Source organism: Ochotona princeps, chromosome Y, assembly GCF_030435755.1.
Source record: "Ochotona princeps isolate mOchPri1 chromosome Y, mOchPri1.hap1, whole genome shotgun sequence".
In the NCBI taxonomy this organism is placed as follows: Eukaryota; Metazoa; Chordata; class Mammalia; order Lagomorpha; family Ochotonidae; genus Ochotona; species Ochotona princeps.
This window is the reverse complement of record NC_080866.1, coordinates 3,974,511-3,997,930: the sequence shown is the minus strand read 5'-3', so window position 1 is coordinate 3,997,930 and position 23,420 is coordinate 3,974,511. Positions and strand designations below refer to the sequence as shown.

General features: G+C 39.7%; 1 pseudogene; it reads right to left on the bottom strand.

Annotated features, from left to right (window-relative positions):
• LOC131478694 (histone-lysine N-methyltransferase PRDM7-like) overlaps positions 1-23,420 on the bottom strand; it is a 63,962-nt pseudogene that overhangs the window by 4,618 nt on the left and 35,924 nt on the right.

The following is a 23,420-nucleotide window of genomic DNA, read 5'->3' as shown; positions in this document are numbered from 1 at the left end:
CTGTAGTTGTAACATGCCATGGCTCTTACCTCATCCAGTTGACCAAAGAAGTATCCTTTCCATCCACCTACTCATAGCTGTTCCTGCCCTTGGCTATCTGAGTTTCAGAAAAATAGGTAATATGTTTCTGCAATGGGGCAGTTCAATAGAATTATTAACACCTCTATCCTCATGTTCTGTGACATTACATGAGTCCAACACAGTTGAGACTTTTCATAGTGTTGGCACACATTTATTCTGTTTTATTTCTCTACAGAAGAAGCCCATAGAGGAGGTTGCCACTGCTTTGTTTTTAAAGCCCAGTGATCTTCTCTATGCTAATATTTATTTATTTTTTGGAATTATTTATTTTTGTTACTAAGGCAGATGTACACAGAGGAGGAGAGAGAGAGAGAGAAAGGAAGGCATACCATCTGATGGGGCACTCCCCCAACTCTTTGGGGTCTCCCATGCAGGTGCAGAGTGCCAAGGCATTGGGCCATCCTCAACTGCTATCCTAGGCCACAAGCAAGGAGCTGGATGGGAAGTGGAACTGCTGGGATTAGAAAGAGTGCCCAGTTTTGATCCCAGCAGGTTCAAAGTGAGGACTTTAGCCACAAGGCCACGACGCTGAGCCCTATGCTAATCTTTACAGCCTGGTTGATCATGTTGGCTCAACTCATGCCATAATATGTAGAAGGACACATGATCCAGTCTCATGCTAGGCAGGTGAAAAGCCATCAGACTGGAAAGGGATGTGCTTCTTACCTGCCAGCTGTAACCACTGTCGGCTTCCTCTTCCACTTCTGTGATCTTGCCCTCAAAAGGACCAAAGTGCAGCTCAAAGGCAGATCAGATGCTTCATTAAATACTCCAACCCCAGCCTCCGGAATGCTCGATGGGCCAATTCGAAGTCCAGTGGGCACACTGAGGAGAGCATGACTAGGATGTCCCTTATCCACTGAATTGTCCTTTAGAAACATGGGGAGGGTCCATGAGCAGCACAGCTCTTCAGGAAGCACATCTGACACTTCTCACAATCTGGAGATGAGAGTGGAAGGGATGAGGAACATATACCAAACATTGTTAGCTATAGAGAGCATCAGAGGCAACCAAGTGCTCACATCACTCAGCCTCAGTCTTGCACCCCAAGTTACCAGAAGACATAATGATGTAAGACCAAATTACAAGTGGAATTTCAATTCAGATTATGGGATTTTTCTTTGTGGATGTGCCAACGGTCACTTACACAGGTAGTTATCATCCTCAGTCTCACTGAACTCTTTGTATGTCTGACCCTTTCTTCCTTTCAAGTTGTACATCTGAAATTCTTCATTCTCATGCTTTCTTCTGAGTTCTGAGATGGAGAGACTAAGTCAGTGAAGTTATCAGTTCTTTTGGGTTTAATGTTTCAAATAAAATAAAGGGCTTTCAAGAGAAGGAAAAACTGCATGGACATTTGTTTTTCATTAAGTCTCTGGTTTTAATACATTTCCCCTGAAGTTTGAATATCTGTTTATTTAAACGGCAAAGAAAGACACATCTAGAGATTGACACAGCAGCTCAGAGAATCAAAGCATACAGAAGGCAGAGAGAGGTGGGGAGGTTCACTCCTTGAGTAACCTGGATAGCACCCAAATCAGTCTCAGATCAGAAAGCTTTATTCAGTTTTCCCAGAGGGTTGTAAGACCTCAATCAGTTATCTCCTCACCAAGTGTTACTAACTTGTATATCAACAATTTGCTAGAGTTAGAGATATGGTCAGTTCTGAAACCCAGGCACTCTGTCATGGGAAACAGGCATATTAGCTGGTGTCTTCACTCCTAGGACAACTGACTTCCCCCTGTAAAGGTTTTGCATATAGGCTAAGTAACCTGATCCCAATTATTTATTTTTTTTAGAGCATCCCCAAAGAGCCTAAAATGTAATCATGTTTCTAGAGGCTCTATTTTGTTTTGTGTTGAGTGTGACCCAAGCATGCAATTGAATCCCTCACAGCTTGACCATCCTCATCAAGCCTCACCCTCCTTTGGCTTCCTAGTGGGCCTAGAGAGACAACTCCTGAAATTATTTTCTTACCAAGTTTTTGTGTAGAGTGCTGTCCTGAGCTGTTTGGTTCCTTAGGATGGAACACTGCTTTCTGGCCCTTCTTTGAGCCAGTTGTGCTTAGTAAATTTGCTGTTCCTGATGATTCCTTCGTACTGATTTTATTATGTAAAGGCCCGCTGGACTTTCCTTTAATGAGAAAGTAACATGTTTTTTTAAACTCTCTGTTCAGTCCAGTTGTCCATTGAGATTGCAAAGTGTTTTCAGGTACATGGCATTCTTTAAAGTATCAGCAAATATGGGAACTATGTGAGGTGATTGAATACTGAAGGGAAAAGCAGTGTCTGTGTTTCTAGTGTATTTGGGGATAGGTCACATCATTTGAGGCTGTTTCTCTCCAGATGGTTTTCAATTTCCTCTGCACAAATGAAATTGGAAAAGGTGAAGACATTTAGATAGATAATCTGGAGAACAACATTTGTAAAATTATGTCAGTAGGGCTTCTTTTTTTTTTTAAAGGTTTATTTGTTTTATCATAGTGAGATATACACAGAGGAGTAGAGACAGAGAGGAAAGTTTTCCGTCCAATGTTTCACTGCCCAAGTGAGCCACAACGGGCTGATGCACACAGATCTGAAGCCGGCAACCTGTAACTTCTTTAGTGTCTCACAAGATGGTGCAGGATCCCTATGCTTTGGGCCGTCCCCTTCCTGCTTTCCAATGCCAAAAGCATGGAGCTATATGGAAATTGGAGCTGCCAGGATTAGAACCGGTGCCCATATGGAATCCCGGGGCATTCAAGGCAAGGACTTTAGCTGGGACCAGTAGGGCTTCTTTAGAAAAGTATGTCTTGAGCTCAGCGGTGTGGACTAGTTGCTAAAGTTCTCACCTTGAACACCCAGGGATCCCATATGGGCACCCGTTCTAATCCCGGCAGCTTCACATCCAATCCGGCTCCCTGCTAGTGGCCTGAGAAAGCAATCGAGGACAGCCCAATGCATTGGGACACTGCACCGGCATAAGAGACCCGGAATAGGTTCGTGGTTCCAGGCTTCGGATCGGTGCGTACCAGCCCTTGCAGCTCACTTGGGGAGTGAAACATCAGATGGAAGATCTTTTCTGTCTCTCCTCTTCTCTGTATATCTGACTTTGTAAAAAAATAAATGTGTAAAAAAAAATTATGTCTTATCAACCTTTGGACCGTGAAGGGAAAATATAGGAAAGCACAGACAGGATGAAATACAACTGGAGAATTTGGTGGCATACATGAGGTTAGGAAGAGGTGAAATCAGATGATTGTTCAAAAAGTAAGATGGTGATAAAAGCTGGAAATGACAATATCTTGAGCATAATTGATTTGGGGATTGGATGAGCTGGTGCTTGTATCAATTGGCTTGAACCCAGGTGTACTGTTAGATATGCCTCCACAGCTATTCTTCTTGACCTGTAACTTGGCATACAAGTAACTGAAGTTCTTTTTGAGATATTACATACTCATTAATGTGCATTTAGTAATATTTTTATAGTACTGCTACCAGTTTACCATGTTTTTATACCTGAATCCCAATTCAGTAAGATATACATATATGTGTGTGTGTGTATGAATAAATATATAAGATATATATTCCTTTAGAATTCTTTGGACTTGCTTTTCTGTTTCATCAGAAAATGTTGAATGAATTTTCCAGAAAATTTGGGGAAGTTCTTCATGACGCAAACTCTGCCAAAATTTTGGAGAAGTATTTGTAATCAATTGGACACTCAAAGGTTATGTTGTATTGTAGAAACAACAGGAAACAAAATTAATTGCAAACATTGGAAGGACTGCCTACTTAGTACCCAGAGAAAGAGAAGGTTGTTTTGTCCTACAAGAATGAGGACATGAGTTTAAGGTACAATTCTGTTTACCGTATGAGTGAACACAGAGGGAAGTTTAAGTTACTGCCTGCTTGATACATTCTCAGCATTAAACCCTGGAGTCTTCAGGCTTGGAGGTTCTCTCTCTCTCTCTCTCCCATAAGATTTTATGTTTCTTCATAAGGAACATTTCCAGCGGGAAAGAGAGACAAATATTATCAATCCACTGGATCATTCCCAAGTGACGGCTACAGCCAGAGACTAGCTGATCTGAAGCCCAGAACGAGGAGCCTCCTCCAGGTCTCCCACGTTGTGCCATGGTCCTAAGGCTTTGGGCCATCTTCCATTGCTTTCCCACACCATCAGCAGGGAACTGGATGGGGAGTGGAACAGCTGGGAAGTGAACTTGCTTCCACATGGCACTTCAGAGTGTGCGAGGTCAGGATTTAGTCACCAGGCCATTGGAGACTATCTCTGCTCTAAATAAAGTCCCTATGAAGGTGTGGACACCCACTCTTATCTCAAACACTTAACAGTACTATACCTCACATTCCTCAACGTTTAAATGAGTGTATTTCAGTAACTGATTCGTAGGGTTGTTGGAAGGTTTAACTGTGTGTGTTGGTGACAAACCTTACAAACAAAATCTGAAATACTGTGAACACAACACAAGAAGTAGCGATTATTTGGCTTGTCTTGTTTAAGGTTCCTGATCATGTTAGCTATTATGAAAGATCATGACAGGAAGAAGACAGTTAATATTATTTGGTGTCCTTTCTTCTCTTAACTGTGAGGGACTTAAGAGGATTATTACTTATTGATTTATTATTATTTTCTTTTAGTGAATGGGTTTTAAGAGCTACTCACCTTCTGCTGTCTGGTGTGTTTTTTTTACAGGTCATGCGACGAGGATTGACTAGAAGGTGACAAGAAACCATTGATAAATATTTCAAAACTTTGCAAACTCTATGTACCATGTATGCTGGGTGAGAGGCCCTGTGCCTCCTCTTCCTGTATCCTCTTTTTGACACATCTCCAACCTTGAATCTTTCACCCCCGTTTTACCTTGTTGGATGCATTCCAACAACAAGCACAACCTCACCACATAAATTGAAACACTTACCCACAGACTTCTCATATCTAACAATAGGAGTTAACTGATGGAGAATCACAAAGAAAACTGGAAGGTACACTTAGATTAAAGTGAGAATAGCCCTCTTTTGTAGAATTATAGTATAGGCTGATTCAGTTGCTGGGCTCCATGCAGCAGGTTTGGATAACACAGCCACTTCAAAGGTGTGAAGAGAACAGCTCCCTTGTTTGGCAGGACCTAGGGTAGCTGCCAGCAGTTTGGCAGGGTCTGGTGGGTGTCTCTCCAAACACCTTGACACAGCTTCACCCCCTTTTTGCAGAGACACTCAACCACTGAACTAAGAATTCTGTAATCGATTGAGGCATTGCAGTGCAGATCTGCTGTGCAGTGCCAGTTATGGCTTATTTCGCTTGCCTTTGCCTAGCTAATTATTATTAGGAACTTGTAACTGGAATAAAGGTTATAACACATCTTCTAGTTTGACTGTTGCAACCCTAACCATTAAATATTTTGGACAGTATAAACCAGATAAAATAATCTCTCTCACTTCCTTACACTTACACTTACATAGCGTAAAACTTATTTTAAAGTCAACAGATTGTTAATGAAAGAAAAGCTTTGGCCAAGGTAAGTTACATGGAATGCAAATTACTTGAAAGTATGTCACTGAAACATAAGTCCACATAGAACACACCAAAGGGATTTGGTTTAAACGAAGTATTTCAAGATTATTTGTGACAAAATTGTGCAGTTTTAAGACCCTGTTGTCTTCCAAAAGACTGTTTCCTATAGAAAAGATAAAAGTAACATTTTTCTAAATACCTTTACATTGTTTAAGTTGAACAGCAAAATGTTCTCATTGCCAGACTGTTTTGAGGGCACTGCTCTGTTCTATCTATGTCTTGTGTGGAATTGTGGTCACTTCAGCTTATTTTTTCCTCAGGATAGACTTGGCTAGTCATGATCTCTTTTCTTTTCTGAGAAGATTGTTGTTTGGACTTTGATTGGGAATCTTGAATTTCTTCATTACTTTTAGTAATATAGACCTGTTCTTTAAATATTTATATGCATTTTCGTGCACAGTCAGATAAAAAGAGAGGAGTAGAAACAGAGAGGAAGAGTGTCCCTCTGCTGATTCACTCTCCAAGTGGCAACAACAGGCAGAGCTGAGCCAACCCAAAGCCTGGAACCAGGATCCTCTTCCTGGTCTCCATCATAGTTGCAGGGTCCCAAGGTTTTGGGACATCCTTGCCTGCATTTTTCAGGCCACAAGCATCAAGCTGGGTGGGAATCAGGATTAAAATTGGTAGCAATAGTGTTTCCTGACATGTGTAAATTGAGGATTTATTTGTTAAACAACCACCCTGGACCCAATATGGACATTTTCATGATGTTGATTATACAAGTCTAGAATCATGGTGAATTTCTCCATGCTTTACTTTCTGTATATCTCTAATTTGGTTTGTTTTGATTTGGTTTGATTACATTTGATTTAATTTAGGTTAGCTTAATTAGTATTCTATAATGTTCATCATAGAATTCTTTTGCCAGAGTCCAGCTTCATCTGAGTTCAGAATTCAAGAAAGCTGCATGGGTGATGCACAAAGAGGAATGAAACAGACCACTACAATTCCAGGATCATCATGGACAATGCGGGAAAGCTGCCACCTGTATTTTACAGAAGCAATCTCAAGTTCTGACACAGATTTTTGACATCAATGTCAAATGGGTGTATCCAAGTGTAATTCTGCCATTGCTTTCACCTAAAAACAATACAAGTTCCTAGTACAAATCTTATGCTATAACTAAATCTTTTATCACAAAGAAAAGGAGAACCTAAAGAACAAGGAAAGAATGAAACCCTAAATGCAAGTCCCTTGATTAGCATGAGGTCAATGGAAACAGCCATGGCAGTAAGCATAATAAAAGGCCCTTTTGCAAGATGTTATCATTGACCTTAACCTCCAAACTCACACTGAGTATAAAGCCAACTCCATAGTAGCAAATAATGCCTGAAAGGATTCGAATTCTTCGTCAGGGTGGTCCAGTGTGTTCATGCAAAGGATTATAGAGCTGCATTCAGATTGTTGTATAGACATCCACCAGGCCCTCTCATAAAGCAGGTAATTGCTTGAAGCCATGCCTGCAATGGAGAAAAAAATCTTCACACCTTTGTCCCCCACATCCACTGCATGTACCCCAGCATTTCCCCTACTCTTACTATTATATTTGAGTGCATGGAGTTCTCTGTGAGTGTTTGAATTATGGAACTTAATCATTGCAATATAAATGGGCCAAAAGACAATACAAAGAGGAGAGCAGTTAGTGTGATTCTGAAAATAAGAGAAAATGAAGAAAATATCTTGTCAGAAATGAAAGATGAAAGAGATTGCAAAAATTAATTAGCAACACATCCCACTTCATGGCCTGAAGTTGAGAGTGAGAGATGGCAGAAATCTGGGCATTTATTTTGTGGATGCAAAGACTAGGAGATGTGTCACTCCATGCACCTTGGAGGTGAACTTTAATATCACTGTGAGAGACAATGGAGTCATTATCGGGGAGAGGAGTGACACAAATCGATTTGTAAATACTGTGGCAAGTGGTACCAAATCTGGTTTTTAAGTGTTGAATTTCATTGCCAATGAATGATGATATAAGCTAACAACAAGTGAAACCAAACTATGTAAGGTGCATGCCAAAGATACCAATGATGCTTTCCATCTTTGGCAGAGAATACCATTTCCATCCGAGGTTTAGCCATTCTTATCCAGCAGCCAGAGACAAGAGTAGCGACTTCGCACAGTTTTGGCAAGCTACAGGTGAGTTTCATAATTTTTAGTCTGACATCTCCAAGCATTGAAATAATTTACATTAGCCTACACAGAAGATGAAATGGCCATTTTACTTGGAAACTTCATGAATTAACATTGCTGTAACACTCACTGATACAAATATGCAATAGAGTCTGTGTGATATGCCAAGAGTGATTTTTTGACACATGCACATGAGTATGGCTGTGAATTTAAACAACAAGAAATGTTACCGCAAAATTCCACATTTAGGATCATCTATGAACAGTGAATAAATGTGCATAATGGTTTTGCTAACTGGAAATTTAATAGCTTCATGTCTCTAGTGCAATATTTCAGTCTGTTTGTTCATTTCAATTCATGGTGTAAAATCCATGGAACAGACACAAAGTATCACATGAAGTTCCACAAATAGCTGGACTTGATCTACATTACTTTTCCTAGTCTGGCACAGAATCACTGAAACACACATGACATATATGTCACAGAATGTGTTGCTTATTCAGTATTATTATAAATTAACACATTTTTTTTCAAATTTTGTTGTTATTGGAAAGCTGGATATACAGAGAGGTAGAGAGACAGAGAGGAAGATCTTCCATCTGATGATTCACACCTCAAGTGAGCCCCAATAGGCCAGTATGCGCCAATCCAATGGTGGGACGAGGAACCTCTTCCGGGTCTCCCATGTGTTGTAGGGTCCCAAAGTTTTGGGTCATCCTCGGTTGCTTTCCCAGGCCACAAGCAGGGAGCTTGATGGGAAGTGGAGCTGCCATGATTAGAATCGGCACCCATTGGGATTCCGGGCCTTTCAAACCGAGGACTTTAGCCACTAGGACATGCCGTTGGACCCTAACAAATATTTTACTACAAGTTTCACTATGACTTCTGAATCTCCCTTCAAGTGTCATGGCAGACAAGGTCGTATGATAAATGCCAGAATTCTGAGCATTTTTACACATCTCCCACAGATCAAATTCTACATTTAAAGCACTCTGGAACACACCAGTTTATACTGACATGCATTCTGTCAGAAGAGCTCTAAATATGTTTCATACTGTCAAGGATCTGCATAGAAAGCTAATCCAACCCTCATGTGTGAGCTTTCATTTAATCCCTCACAAAAGATCAAAATCTGTTTCCTAAGGACTAGCATGGTAGCATAGTGGCCACAGTTCTCACTTTGTATGCTCTGGGATCCATAGAGGTGCCAGTTCTCATCTGAGCAACTCTGTATCCCATCCTGCTCCCTGCTTGTGGCCTAAGGCAATACTCAAGGATATTCCAAGCACTGAGATCCTGCACTCTCTTAGGAGACCCACAAGAGGATCCTCCTTTTTGGTTTCTGATGTTGTCACCTGCGGCAATTGCAGCCACTTGAGGAATGAATCATTGGATTGAACATCTTGCTCTCTGTCTTTCTTCCTCTCTGTATATCTGACATTCCATGAAGAAAAAAAAAAAAGCTAGAGACTGATATAACTGAGGGTTCTAAAATTGAGGACAGGAGCAGTCTGAATGAGCCCGAGAGGAAAAGAACCACGAGGAACACTGTGGGAAATTCCCCACAATCCCCTGGACTGAAAAAGGCTGCACACAGCAGAAAAAAGAATGCAAAATACTGGAATCAGAAACATGAGAAGGACAAAGAGGGAGCCCTGGGCTGCAGAGACTTAAATGAAATTGGTGAGAGAAATTTGGGGAGCAAACCCTGCTGAGTTGCTTACACAGGGAAATGTCCACCCTTAGCAGGAGGCCAAATCAAGTGAACAAAATTCTGGGAGCGAACATAGATGAGTTGCCAACACAGGGAAGTGCCCGCCCATAGCAAGAAGAACCAGGGACAAAAGCACGGTGAAATTCAATAGAATCTGGGCAGGTTTGTTTCTGGGCAGACAGGTTGGAGAGGGCAACATGGTACAGAAACAGAGAACCTGGGCGATGCTGGTAGCTGGAACTCCCAGCACTGGGTCGTGCCAATCCCAGGACCACAATAAATTCACAGAAGGGACATTCAAAAGCTACCGTAGGGCCCGGTGGTGTAGCCTAGCAACTAAAGTCCTTGCCTTGAATGCACCAGGATCCCATATGAACACTGGCTCTAATCCTGGCAGCTCCACTACCCATTCAACTCCCTGCTTGATGCATGGGAAAGCAGTTGAAAATGGCACAAAGCTTTGGGACCCTGCACTCACATGAAAAACCCGGAAGAGGTTCCTGGTTCCCTAGCCTCAGATCGGCACAGCACCAGACAAAGCGGCTCACTGGGGAATGAATCATCAGAGAGAATATTTTCCTCTCTATCTGTTTTCCTCTCTGTATACCTGACTTTGTAATAAAATAAGTACATATTTCCAAGAAAAAACAAAAAGCTAACATAAATCCTGGTTTTAAAGAGCCCACAAAAACAAAGACCTAAGCAGGGAGAGATGAATCCAAATGCCACATAGAAGAAAAAAGAAATCTAGGTCAGCGAGACCTCAGGTCACCCACTAGGTGGGAACAGAGGTCAAGGGATTGAAGCCAGCAATGTCCATTATCACATAAGCATGAGACGAGGTCACAAAACAATAAATGAGTCAGAGGAAGGAGCCAGTGCCACCCCAAAAAGTCACTGAAAGGCCTGGTCAACCACAGAGATTACAGATGAAGACATTGAAGACCTATCCGAGAAGGAGTTCAGCAAAGTAATGATGAAACTATTCAGAAACAATGAAAACTAATGTGAGAAACTTAAGAAATTCAAAAACCACATAATCACAGAAACAAAATTAGTCAAAAATGCCATCCTTGACCTGAAGCACAGAGTTGAGAGCTTAGCCAACAGAATTATAGCAGCAGAAGGCAGGATATCCAAATTGGAAGATTCCCAGAATGAAAGCAGGCAGATTATTAACCAACTAGAGATACAACCGAACAAAAACAGGAAGGCAATGCAGGAGATGAATGCCAACATCAAGAAGTCAAATATCAGACCTGTAGTCCTTCCAGTAGGAGTAGAAGAAGAGACAGGCATACAAACCGTACTGGATGAAATTATACCAGAGAACTTCCAAAACACTTGAAACATGAGCCCAGTCCAAATCCAAGAAGGGCAGAGAACATCCCACAGATTTGACCCAAAACGATTTTTATCCAGATATGTGGTAATCAAGATCCCTACCAGCGAATACAAAGAAAGAATCCTGACGTTATCATGAAGCAAAGGCAAGCTTACATTTAGAGGCAGGTCCATCAGGATCACTGCTGTCTTCTCAGAACAGACACTCCAAGCAAGAAGGGAATGAAATAAAGTCTTTCAAATCCTGAAACAGAACAATTGTTAACAAAGAATAATGTACTCAGTCAAGATCTTATTTGAGTACAAGAATGAAATTACATTCTTCCATAGCAAGGAGAAATTAGAAGAATATGCCAGCACAAAACCAGCTCTACAAAATCTCCTTAGAAATGCGCTACAGCCAGAGAAAATGAAAGAAAACCATAAGCAAGGATGGCAAATGGAAAGACGTCCACACTAAAGTCCATGCAGAGAAGGACAATTAGATGCCAACAACCTGTAAAACATACACAACGCAGGACAAAATCGTAATCTCTAAATATTAACCACAAACACAAATGGCCTAAATGCATCAGTCAAAAGACATAGATTAACAGATTGGATCAATAAACAAGACCCAACTATATTTTGTCTACAAGAGACGCATCTAAGCAGAAGAGATGCTAAGAAACTGAAAGGGAAGGGATGGAAAAAGATATTTCATGCCAACTGATGAGAAAAAAGGCTGCTGTAGTGGTCCCAATTTCAGATGATATAGACTTCAATGTGACAAACATCAAAAAGGACACACACGGGCATTTTATACTGTTGAAAGGAAAGATCCATTAGGAAGTGATCATCATCCTTAACATTCATGCTGCAAGTACAGATGCACCCAGCTATGTGAAACATTTACTTATAGACGTAAAGGGAGATAGAGATGAACATGCAATAATCCTGGGAGATCTGAACACCCCATTGACACCAATAGATAGATCAACGAGACAAAAGCTCAACAGAGAAGCTACAGAGTTCACACAAGCAATAGAACAACTGGACCTAGAAGGTATATACAGAACAGTTCATACGAAGGCCACAGATTACACAATTTTTTCAGCAGTGCATGGCACCTTCCCCAGCATAAGCAACATGATAAGACACAAAGCAAGTCTAATTACCTTCAAAAACCAGAATCATACCATGTGCCTTCTCAGATCATCATGGAATGAAACTGGAAATCAGCAATTCAAAATGCCCCCAGGAAATACAGAAACTCTTGGAGATGCAATAATATGTTATTAAAGGAAAAATGGGTTAGAGAAGAAATTAAAGACAATTACAAAATTATGCAAATCAGTGAAAACACAGATACAGCAGCCGAAAACTTGTGGGACACCGCCAAACAGTGTTAGAGTAAGCTTATTGCAATTGGTGCTCATGTCAAGGCCCAGGAAAGACATCACATACAGGAATTAAGCACACACCTCGAAGAATTGGAAATACAGCAGCAAAATGACCCCACAAACAATAGCAAACAAGAAATTTTCAAAGGAAGGGAGGGAATTAATCAAATAGAAATAAAAACTATACACATAAAAGCTATGAATCAAAAAGCTGGTTTCTTGAGAAGATAAATAAAATAGACACCCCACCGGCCCGACTGACAAAGAAAAAGCAAGAGAAAGCATCAAAGATGAAAAAGGCAATATAACAACAGACAATGCAACCAATAAAAAAATATTTAGAAATCACTACGAAGAACTGTACTCCAACAAATCAGAAAACCACCAGGAAATCGATAGGTTCCCAGACTCCCACCGCTTACCAAAACGAACCTGAGAGGCAACAGAAGATCTGAATAAACCCATCACTGAAGCAGAGATAGAATCAGTGATTAAAAATCTCCTAACAAAGAAAAGCTCATGTCCAGATGGCTTCACCGTAGACCTGTGCAAAACATTTTAACCAGAGCTAACCCCAATACTCTACAAGCTCTTCAAAATAATAGAAAAGGAAGCAACCCTGACAAACTCAATCTATGAAGCCAACATCACTTTAATCCCAAATCCGAATAGAGAATTAACACAAAAGTAAAACTACAGACCAATCTCCCTGATGAACATTGATGCTCAGATTCTCATCAAAATCCTAGCCAATAAAATTCAAAAGCACATCAGATAGATCATTCATCCAGACCAAGTAGGATTCATCCTGGGAATGAAGGGATGGTTCAACATGCAGAAATCTACAAATGTGATACACCACATCCAAAAACTGAAGAACAAACACCATATATTAGTATCAATAGAAACAGGAAAAGCCTTCGACAAAATCCAATATCACTCATGTTCAAAACTCTAACCAGGGTAAGCATAGAAGGAGCAATCCACAACATAATCAAAGTAATATATGAAAAACCCAATACCAGCATCATACTGAATGGAGAAAAACTGGATCCCTTCCCACTGAAATCTGGAACAAGACAAGGATGTCCGCTTTCTCCGCTGCTATTCAACATAGTCCTAGAGGTACTCGCAGAGGCCATAAGACAAGACAAAGAAATCAAAGGAATCCAAATTGGACGTTCAAATGGGAAAGGATGGATTCAAGCTTTCACCGTTTGCAGATGACATCATCCTGCACATAGAAGAACCAAGAGACTCGATACAGAGACTCCTAGAACTTCTGCAAGAATTTGGTAAAGTGGCAGGGTACAAAATTAATGAACAAAAATCAACAGCCATAGTGTATACGAACAGCCCCAAAATGGAAAAAGATCTAACCAGCAAGATACCATTCCAAATAACAGAGAAAAGTATGAATCATCTAGCAATAAATCTAACCAAAAATGTAGGAGACCTTTATGAAGAAAATTGTAAAATTCTTAAAATAGAAATTGAGCAAGACCTCAAAAGATAAAATAACCTCCCATGCTCCTGGAAGGGCAAAATCAATATCATTAAAATGCTTATACTCCCAAAAGCAATATATACATTCAACGCAATCCCAACCAAATTACCAAAACAGTCTTCATGGAACTGGATAAAATGATACAAAGGCTCACTTGGAAACACAAAAAAATACTAATAGCTAGAACCATTCTGAAGAATAGGAACTTAACAGGGAGAATCAAAGTCCGAAACCTCTGGACATACTATAGGGCAGTGGTTATCAAAACATCCTGATACTGGCACAAAAGTAGAGAGGAGGATCAATGATACAGAATAGAAACAACAGAAGAAAACCCACACAGATACAGCCAAATAATCTTTGACAAAAAGACAAATGACAACCCAGGCAAATGGGAAGGTCTGTTCAATAAATGCTGTTGGGACAACTGGTTGATAGCCTGTAGAAACAAAAAGACCCACATCTCTCACCGTACACTAAGATGAAATCTAAATGGATATAAGATCTAAACCTACACCCAGAAACCTTCAAACGTTTGGAAGAAAATGTTGGAAATACTCTGCAACTCTTAGTAGTAGGACCTGACTTCCTCAAAAGGACACAAAAAGCAATAGAAATCGAGACCAAAATATACAATTGGGACCTAATCAAACTAAGAAGCTTCATACAGCTAGAGAAACAATCAACAAAGTAAAAAAAATCCTACAAATTGGGAGAAGATCGTTGCACATTACATAGGAGATAGAGGGCTAATCTACAGAATATACAAAGATCTCCAGAGGAAAAAAAAAATACCAAAAAAAAACAAATTGCTGAAGAAATGGGCACAGGAAATGGGCAGACATTTCACAAAAGAACAAACCCAAATGGCAAATAAGCAAATGAAAATATGCTCAAGTTCCCTGGCAATAAGGGAAATCCAAATGAAGACAACAATGAGGTACCACCTAAGGATGACACACATACATAATACCACCAACACTTGCTGGCAAGGATGTGGGGAAAAGGGAACCCTTCTCCACTGCTGGTAGGACTGCAGACTTGTACAGCCTCTATGGGAATCAGTTTGAAAATACTCAAACAACTGCAAATCAACATACCATAAGATCCATCAATAGCACTCCTAGGGATATATCCAAAACATCTCCTACACAAGAAACCAAGAAACATGCCCGTGTTCATAGCAGCACAATCTACAATTGCAAAAACCTGGAAGCAACCAAAATGCCCATCAATAGAAGACTGGATAAGAAAGCTATGGTTCATCTACTCTATGGAATATTACTCAGCTATTAAAAAAAACGAAATGCAGTTTTTTTGTGGTCAAATGGGCCTGACTGGAATCCATCATGCTAAGAGAAATGAACCAATCCCAAAAGGTTAAATACCACATGTTTGCCTTAATCTGAGATGAAAAGATGACAACTTAGAAGATAGTACCTGTATATTGTAATATTAGGGCAATCTCTAACAACCTGTATCCAATGCAATAACATAATGCGATATAATCTATACACCAACAATTAATGTCAGAATACTTAAAACCTACATTGAAAAACTGTGAAGCCTACTATACCCTCAATACACTATGTTAACCTGTATTGGGGAGTGTGTGCAAGGAAATCATTCAGAACCATAAAAAGAATGAGCAAAAAATACAATATAGCCTATCAAGATCAAATCTGGTGACTCATAGACAACAGACTCAAAGCGACACTAAACAATAGTAAAACTACTATACCAATGCATGAGGGAGGAATCGGGTGCGATCCTGACAACCTCTTAAAAGGAGGTCATGTGCGTGGAGCAGAGGGGCACTCCAGAGTGGAGCAGGTGGTAAGGAGCAAGCTTGGATCCCAACCATGAAGACTCCCAGACCTTCACCACAAACTATTAATATGTGCAACAAGGACTATATCCCAACTGCCAAGGAGGCCACAGGTAATGGGATGCCTTCAGAGGCCACCCACCCCCAACCGGAGCTTCCGCTGGGGATGGAAGAAATCCAAACACTACCGTGCAGAAACCAACGTCATCGGAAAGACAACCAGAAGCCCTGAGCGGTCCGCAGACACAGAAGAACAATAAATATCCTTTGGGACCAGGGAGGAGAGCTTTCTCTGGTCCGAACCTGGCTCCACCTCTGGACCCCCGGCCTCCCTCGCAATGACCATCGGGATCGCTCCAAAATCCCCTCATAGCATACAATCATACAAACTAAAAAACCTAAAATAAATAGACAAACAACAAAAAGTAGAGCTTGGAATCTGACAGGAAAGAGCTGGTGTGGATTGGCTCATGCCTCACTGGGTGGGACACAAAGATTAGTCACTTCTCACCATGGTGTTGAGGATTTTCCTGCACACACACCCCCCCCAAAAAAATGTTCTGCACCTTAAATGTCAACAAATGTCTTGTTAGAGTTACAAGCCAGTCTAGATTATCCTAAAATCTGCCAAGATCAGTACAATTATACTTCAACACAATAAATGGCTAAATACTAAAATGAAATAGACACGAGACAGCTGAATGGTACCTTAGTCATTTTAAGGTATATAGCAGCCGGTCCAGTATATAAACTAAAATTGAAATGTCAATGAGCTAGTCAGAGGTTGTGGTAAAGAACTTGCTTTGTTTTTTTTTTTTTTCTTTTTTTTTTTTTTTTTTTTTTTTTACTGATACTAGTTACTCAAAGCCATGTCAATTCCATAATGTTGCAAATTGCTGTTGATGTTATATTGGGACCCCTAATGGACTGGGATGATATTCTACCAGCTCTAACTTCAGACCAGAAATTGTCTACCCAAAAAACTGTTCAACCCATCTGGAAATAAGTAGCTGGACTCTATGCTTCGTATATGTTTGCAAGGAAAGACTCTTGATTGAATTTGAACTGTAATACAGCATCAAGGTGGAGGAATCCACCAGGGGGGAAGGGGGGTGCAGAGGGATGGGAGGATTCCCAGAGCCTATGAAACTGTCACATAATGCTAAATAATTAATAAAAAAATCATACTCCGATTTCTGCCTCACACTTTGAAATCTCAAGGTCACACAGCTCCTGTGGATAGTGTAGCAAGACTGTTCTCAAGTATCATATGCACCCATCTTATCAGCCTAGTGCACTTCTCTCAATATGCCATTTTATGTCTTGACCAGAGCAAATGCATTATACTACCTAAACATAAAACTCAAATGCCAAAGATTTTTGAATCTCTGAGATGAAAATAGTGAAATTCAATAGGAAATAGATTCAGAAATGGGCAAGAAACACAGATTTGGCTATGTTTACATGCCTTTGTATATATAAACAAATAGCATAAAATAGAGAACACTTGTAGAAATTTTAACAGTAAGGATGAAACATTCCAGAGAGGAAGGCATCTGTGTATTAGACATTATCACACAAGACACAAACTGGAACGAAGTTGGGTAAAATTTATAAACACCTGAATGATGATATAAACTAACACCAAGTGAAACCAAATGATGTAAGGTGCATGCCAAATATACCAAATGACCTTTTCTATTTGTGACTGCTCATTATCCAGTCAAACGCATCAAGAGAATGACCATTCTCTTTCTGTATTCAATTCGTAAGCCCCCAGTGAATTTCATCTCCAACCTGGCTGTTGTTGAAGCTTTGACTATCCCTGGAGTTTGGATGGCATGCCTGTTTGTTAACTGCCACATGAATATCTGATTTCTGCTGTGCTGCAGTGCTCTTGTCTCTTCTGCTGTATGTAGGGGATTCCAGGTATTCCACTGCTCTTTGCCAGCTTTCATTTCCTGGAATCTGCCCTTTGTGCTTCACCCTTACTAATGATTCTCCTTCAGTTAAACCTGTCTGCACCTTATACTGTCATCTTTCCCCTTCAATACTTAGATTCTGAAAGAAACAAAATCCAGCTCAAAAATTACACCCCACATCTATGGCAGCCAGTTGAACGCAAAAGAAAACACAATGAAAATCGGGTAGGAAAATAATCAGCAACTTGAGGAAATGACCAGTACCTGTTCAGACACAAATAATAATTTATCAAGTGCTGCGCTCAACAATAGAGAATTACAATCATTTAGCGAGAAGAATGTGGGAAAAAATTCTCCCTGATCAATGTGCAAAGGACACAGATTAGGTACTGAAATGCTTATGGAAAAATGATAATATCAGATTGTTAGTTTTCAGTAATAAACCCCTATGCAAATGGCCTTTAAAGTCTTAAACCAAAAGATTATACTTACCTAACATATTAAATGATAAGACAGTCCATTTGCTGTCTCTAAGTATTGCAACTCACCAATAGAAATACACAGATACAGAGTGAAATGGTGGTAGAGAAATTTCATGTCAATGGAGAAAAACGGACACCAGTCATTCAGCTACCAGAAAAAAGTCATAGAAGAAATGAAGATGTGCTTCAATAAGAGATAATGCAATAATTCATTATAGAGAAATGCTATTAGAAGGTATATATGGACCAACATCATGGCACCACCTTATGTATAGCATTTTTTTTTTTGATTTCTTGGGTTTATTTATTTATTTTTTTTAATTATTTATTATTTAACTTCAGTAATTACATTGTATTATGTGACACAGTTACATAGATACTTGGGTTCTCCCCACCCCTCCCCAAACCCTCCCACCATGGTGGATTCCTCCACCTTATTGCATAACCACAGCTCAAGTTCAGTTGAGATTTCCCCATTGCAAGCGTATACCAAACATAGAGTCCAGCATCTTATTGTCCCGTCAAGTTCAACGGCTTCTTAGGTATACCCTCTCTGGTCTGATGACAGAGCCAGCAGAGTATAATCCCAGTCAATTGAAAGCTCCAACATACCATCAGCAAAAATTTACATCATTATGGAATTAATTGACATAGTAATGAGTAACCAATATGTTAAAAGTAAATGCGGGTTCCCAGCCACCTTCTGTGACCACCTCACCTATACTTCAATTTAGTTTATACACAACATGTAACATTCAAAACATAACATGTTATACATAACATCGTATCATCTTAAATTAAGGCAAACATGGTATTTAACCTTTTGGGATTGGCTCATTTCCCTTAGCATTATGGTTTCCAGTTTGGCCCATTTGGCCACAAAGAACTGCATTTTGTTTTTTTTAATAGCTGAGTAGTATTCCATGGAGTAGATGAACCATAGCTTTCTTATCCAATCCTCTTTTGATGGGCATTTTGGTTGTTTCCATGTTTTTGCAATTACTGATTGTGCTGCTATGAACATAGGAGTGCATGTTGGTTTCTCATAGAACAAGTGTTCTGGATATATTCCTAGGAGTGCTATTGCTGGATCATACGGTATGTTGAATTTGAGTTGTTTGAATATTCTCCATACTGATTTCCATAGAGGCTGTACCAGCCTGCAGCCCCACCAGCAGTGGAGTAGGGTTCCCTTTTCCCCGCAACCTCGCCAACAAGTGTCGTTGGTGCTTTTATTCATGTGGGCCAGTCTTACTGGCGTTAGGTGGTACCTCATTGATGTTTTAATTTGGATTTCCCTTATTGCCAGGGAACTTGAGCATTTTTTCATATGTTTATTTGCCATTTCTTAATAAATGTAAAGTAGGACAAAGGATTCAATACAACTATAGTCAAACATTTAGATATTTCAGCTTCATCACACACACACACACACACACACACATCAAAAACCAGAGAAATAATATATACTACAGAAAAAGATACCTAAGACTGTAAAAACTGAATTGTAGAATGTTTACTTTGTGACCACCATTAAATGAAAAGGAATCAACAGCTAATGAAACTGTAGGAAGTGTGCAAAGAAAGAGAACTGCAATAACATGATCCAGGAAGAATAACAGGCCTCGGCAGATATCAAAAGAAAAACTGAAACATGCCTGGAAGTGAATGAATGTAACAACACAGCAAGTCACAACTTGCAACAAAAAATGAATAAGATAAGCTCACACCTATATTGATAATCAGAAAAGTAACTAATAAATGATCTCTTAATGCCACATAAACCTTAATCAAAAGTGTAAATGAGGACACTAGACACAGTATTATCCCTGATTAACTGAATTGTGGAAATTCTCAACAACTACTAGCTAATCATATCCCTCATCTCACTTAGAACATTACCCACTTAGAGAATGTATGAAAGTTGTGCAGCGATTATTCCTATATAAGATCAATAAATATTACACAAGACTACAACCTATTAAATGAATGAAAGCATTGCTTAACTCAACAGACCCAGGAAAAACATTGGTTGTAATATAATAGGCTTTTGTGCTGAAAACAGAAAGCAAAGTTGGAAATGAACAATGTTTCTCAAAATGAGCAATGCTTTCAACACACATAGCTCAATAACATAATGAATAGGGAAAAATCTGTAGATATATGCTAGGATCCTGAGACAAGGAAAATGCACTCTTTCATTCCTGTTAGTAAATAGAATCCTGGATATTTTTATCAAAGAAACAAAAATCAAGTGGATACAAAGTGTAAGAGAGGAAGTCAGGAGAATATTTGGGGCACATCAAACTATTATCTGCACAAGGGAATACAGACTACCATAAGACTACTACTAGAGTTCACAGGAAACTATAGTGGAATTGTTAGGTAGAAAATTATCCCATTGAAGTTAGCAAACGTTGATATACAAGCAGTCTTATGACTGCAAAAGAAACCCAATCCAATTCAAGTATGGTGAAGAGAGATAAACTCACGAATCATAAAACCAACTCCTTCTAGAAAGTTGGACATTTGCTAGATGAGCAGACTATGACGAGGACACATGAAACAAATAGAAGCAGGGTTGCGTGAGTGCTCCCAAATCTCTCAACGTCTCAATGAAAGAACAATTGCATGATTCAAAAGAGCAACTGTAAGGGAACTCAGTGAGTTGCAACACAGAAGGGTAAAAAGACAAGAAAATCAATCCAAGATATCAATGAAAGAGTAAGTTGATTAAGCTGGTTAGGAATAGCCATAAGATTCAGCAGAAAATAGCCTCTATCAGTGAACATAATAGGATTGGTAGTTTTAGCAGCAGAATAGACAAACTGGCTAAACTGCTGCTTGTCAAAATGTCTGCTTCTATCAGTTGTAGCATGATAGGAACAAAGCATGATGATTGCCTCAGAATAATAATATGCTTATAGTTTCAGTAATATATGAAGACTGGTGTGTTTCTTTTAACTATTCATTTATTTATTTATACTGGAAATGCAGATTTACAGTGAGAAGGAGATTCAGAATGAAAGATTGACCATCGAATGCTTCAGCCCCAAATAAGCCCCAATATCCACAGCTGAATCTAGCCAATCTGAAGCCAAGAACTCAAAGCTTCTTCCTGATTTCCCACTTGAGAGCAGGGTCACAGGCTTTGGGCCATCCAGTACTGTTTTCCCAGGTTACAACAGGGTGCTCAGTGGCAATTACAGCAGCCAGGTCACTAAGCAGCACCCATGTGTGATCAAAGCTCATGCAAAGTATGGTTTTACTTATTGGGCCAACACACCAGATTCAAAGTCAGTTGTCTTTATGTCAATATCCTCAATAATTTAAAAATACTCTAGGACTTCTGTTTACCAATTTATAAGTACATGGTATTTCTTAACAGTGTTTAAGGTTCCTGCATATTCTTTTCTGAGGTTCTCCGGGCAACACTTCCTTGTGAACTTCTAGATGAAACTCCCATCACAATAAAACAAACTGAAAAGTGTCTTAAGATTATAACTGCTGTTGTCTTCAGAAAGTAGATTCAAACTAAAGCAAGTAAATTATCTATCTCTTGAATATGTTTTTAAAATGTTAATTCTTTGAAATGTTAATTCCTTTAAATGTCTTATGTTTTTAAAATGTTAATTCTTTGTCAACAAGAGAAAGTGACATAGATAACATAAAAGCGGGAAACAATGGCAATGGTTAAAGGCTGAAAGACTAGATATTCACCTTGCACATGCCACTGAAATCCACATAGGAGCTGCTCCATCTTCTCCTAGCAGGTGGCCAAACTCCAGCTTCCCAAGAATTGCATCAAGATCAGGTTGTTCTTCCACAGCAATCCCTATTTCTCTAACACAGTGATTGTTAAGGAATATTGAGCTAACATCAATGGTGAGATGTTTCTCAGAGACTAGATATTGGACATGAGTGACAGGTAACTGGCGCTGTGATCCTATCCTGTCCTGCATACTTCTCTTCCTGTTGGAAGTAGAGCATGCTGTTCCTATCCACATCTCTTCTTGCACTGAATACCACCAATTTCACTGGAGTGACGGGAAACTTTTGTAAGCTTTTTTTTTATTAATTACGTTGTATCATGTGACACAGATTCATAGGCCCTGGGATTCCCCCATCCCCTCCCCATGCCCTGCTCCCTTGGTGGATTCCTCCAACTTGTTGCAGTATTACAGTTCAAATTCAGTCAAGATTCTTTCATTGTAATCATATACCAAGCATAGAGTCCAGCATGTTATTGTCCAGATCAATTCAACAGTTTGTTGGGGAGACCTTCTCTGGTCCGAAGGTAGAACTTGCAGAATATCATCCTGATCAATTACAAGCCCCAGCACAGCATCAACAACCTTCTACAACATTATAGAATTAATTGATACAGTATTGAGTAATCAATACATTATAACAGTGCAAGTTCTTAACCACCTCCGGTGATTACTTCATTGACCCTTCAGTTTTTTGTTTGTACTCAGCCCTGGCTGCTATACACCTTAAAGTGGCTATAGGTTACTATTCAGCTGCCTCATATCTTTTTTCATTTTATTATTTAGCTATTTATTGTGTTGATGCATAATTTTGCTGAACTTGGTAAATTTTGGGATAGTTTTAAACTGGCTGATAATTCTAATCAGGCCTTTGTTTACAGTTGAGGTGTAGAACTGTTTTAGTAGGGGTGTGCAGAGAAATCGTCCACAACTTAGTGAGGAGTAAGTAATCTTTGCGTCCTATCTAGTAAGGTATATGTGGATCCATGATGATTATATCCTGTTTGGTTCTAAGCTTTCCTTGTATTTTTCTGACTCTCTATTCTATTTGATTGATTGATTGATTGATTGATTGATTGATTGATTGATTGATTGATTGATTGATTGGATTTTGTGGTGGGAGGCTCCAGGGCAATCCTGAAGGTCATTGCAAGAGAGTGTGAGGATCCAAAGTTTGAACTAAGTAAGGACCACAAGAGGCTCCTCTCCCTAGTCCCGAAGGAAGTTTTCTGTTCTTCTGTTTCTGCAAATCTGTCAGGAGTCCTTGGGCCCTGTTGTTTCAATGAATTTGGGTCTGGTGAGGAAGGAATTTGGCCTGTTCCATCCCATGTGATAAATCCAGATTGGGCTGGGTGACCTTGGAGTTCTCAGTCTCGGAAGGCACTCCAATGCCCCATGTGTTCCTAATCTGTTGGGATGTAGTCCTTGGTGCCCATACTGATAGTCCTTGGTGAGAATCCGAGTCTTCAGGGTTGGGATACAAGCCTCCTCTTGACCACCTGCTCCACTCTGGGGTGCTCCCCTGCTCTGTGCATATGACCTCCTGTTAAGAGGTTGTCAGGATTGCTCTTGATTCCCTCTATGTCTTTATAATTTAACTATGGTTTAATGCTGATTTGAGTCTATTGTCTATGAATGACCTGCTATGTTTCTGATTTGTTATGCTTTATGCCTTCTTCA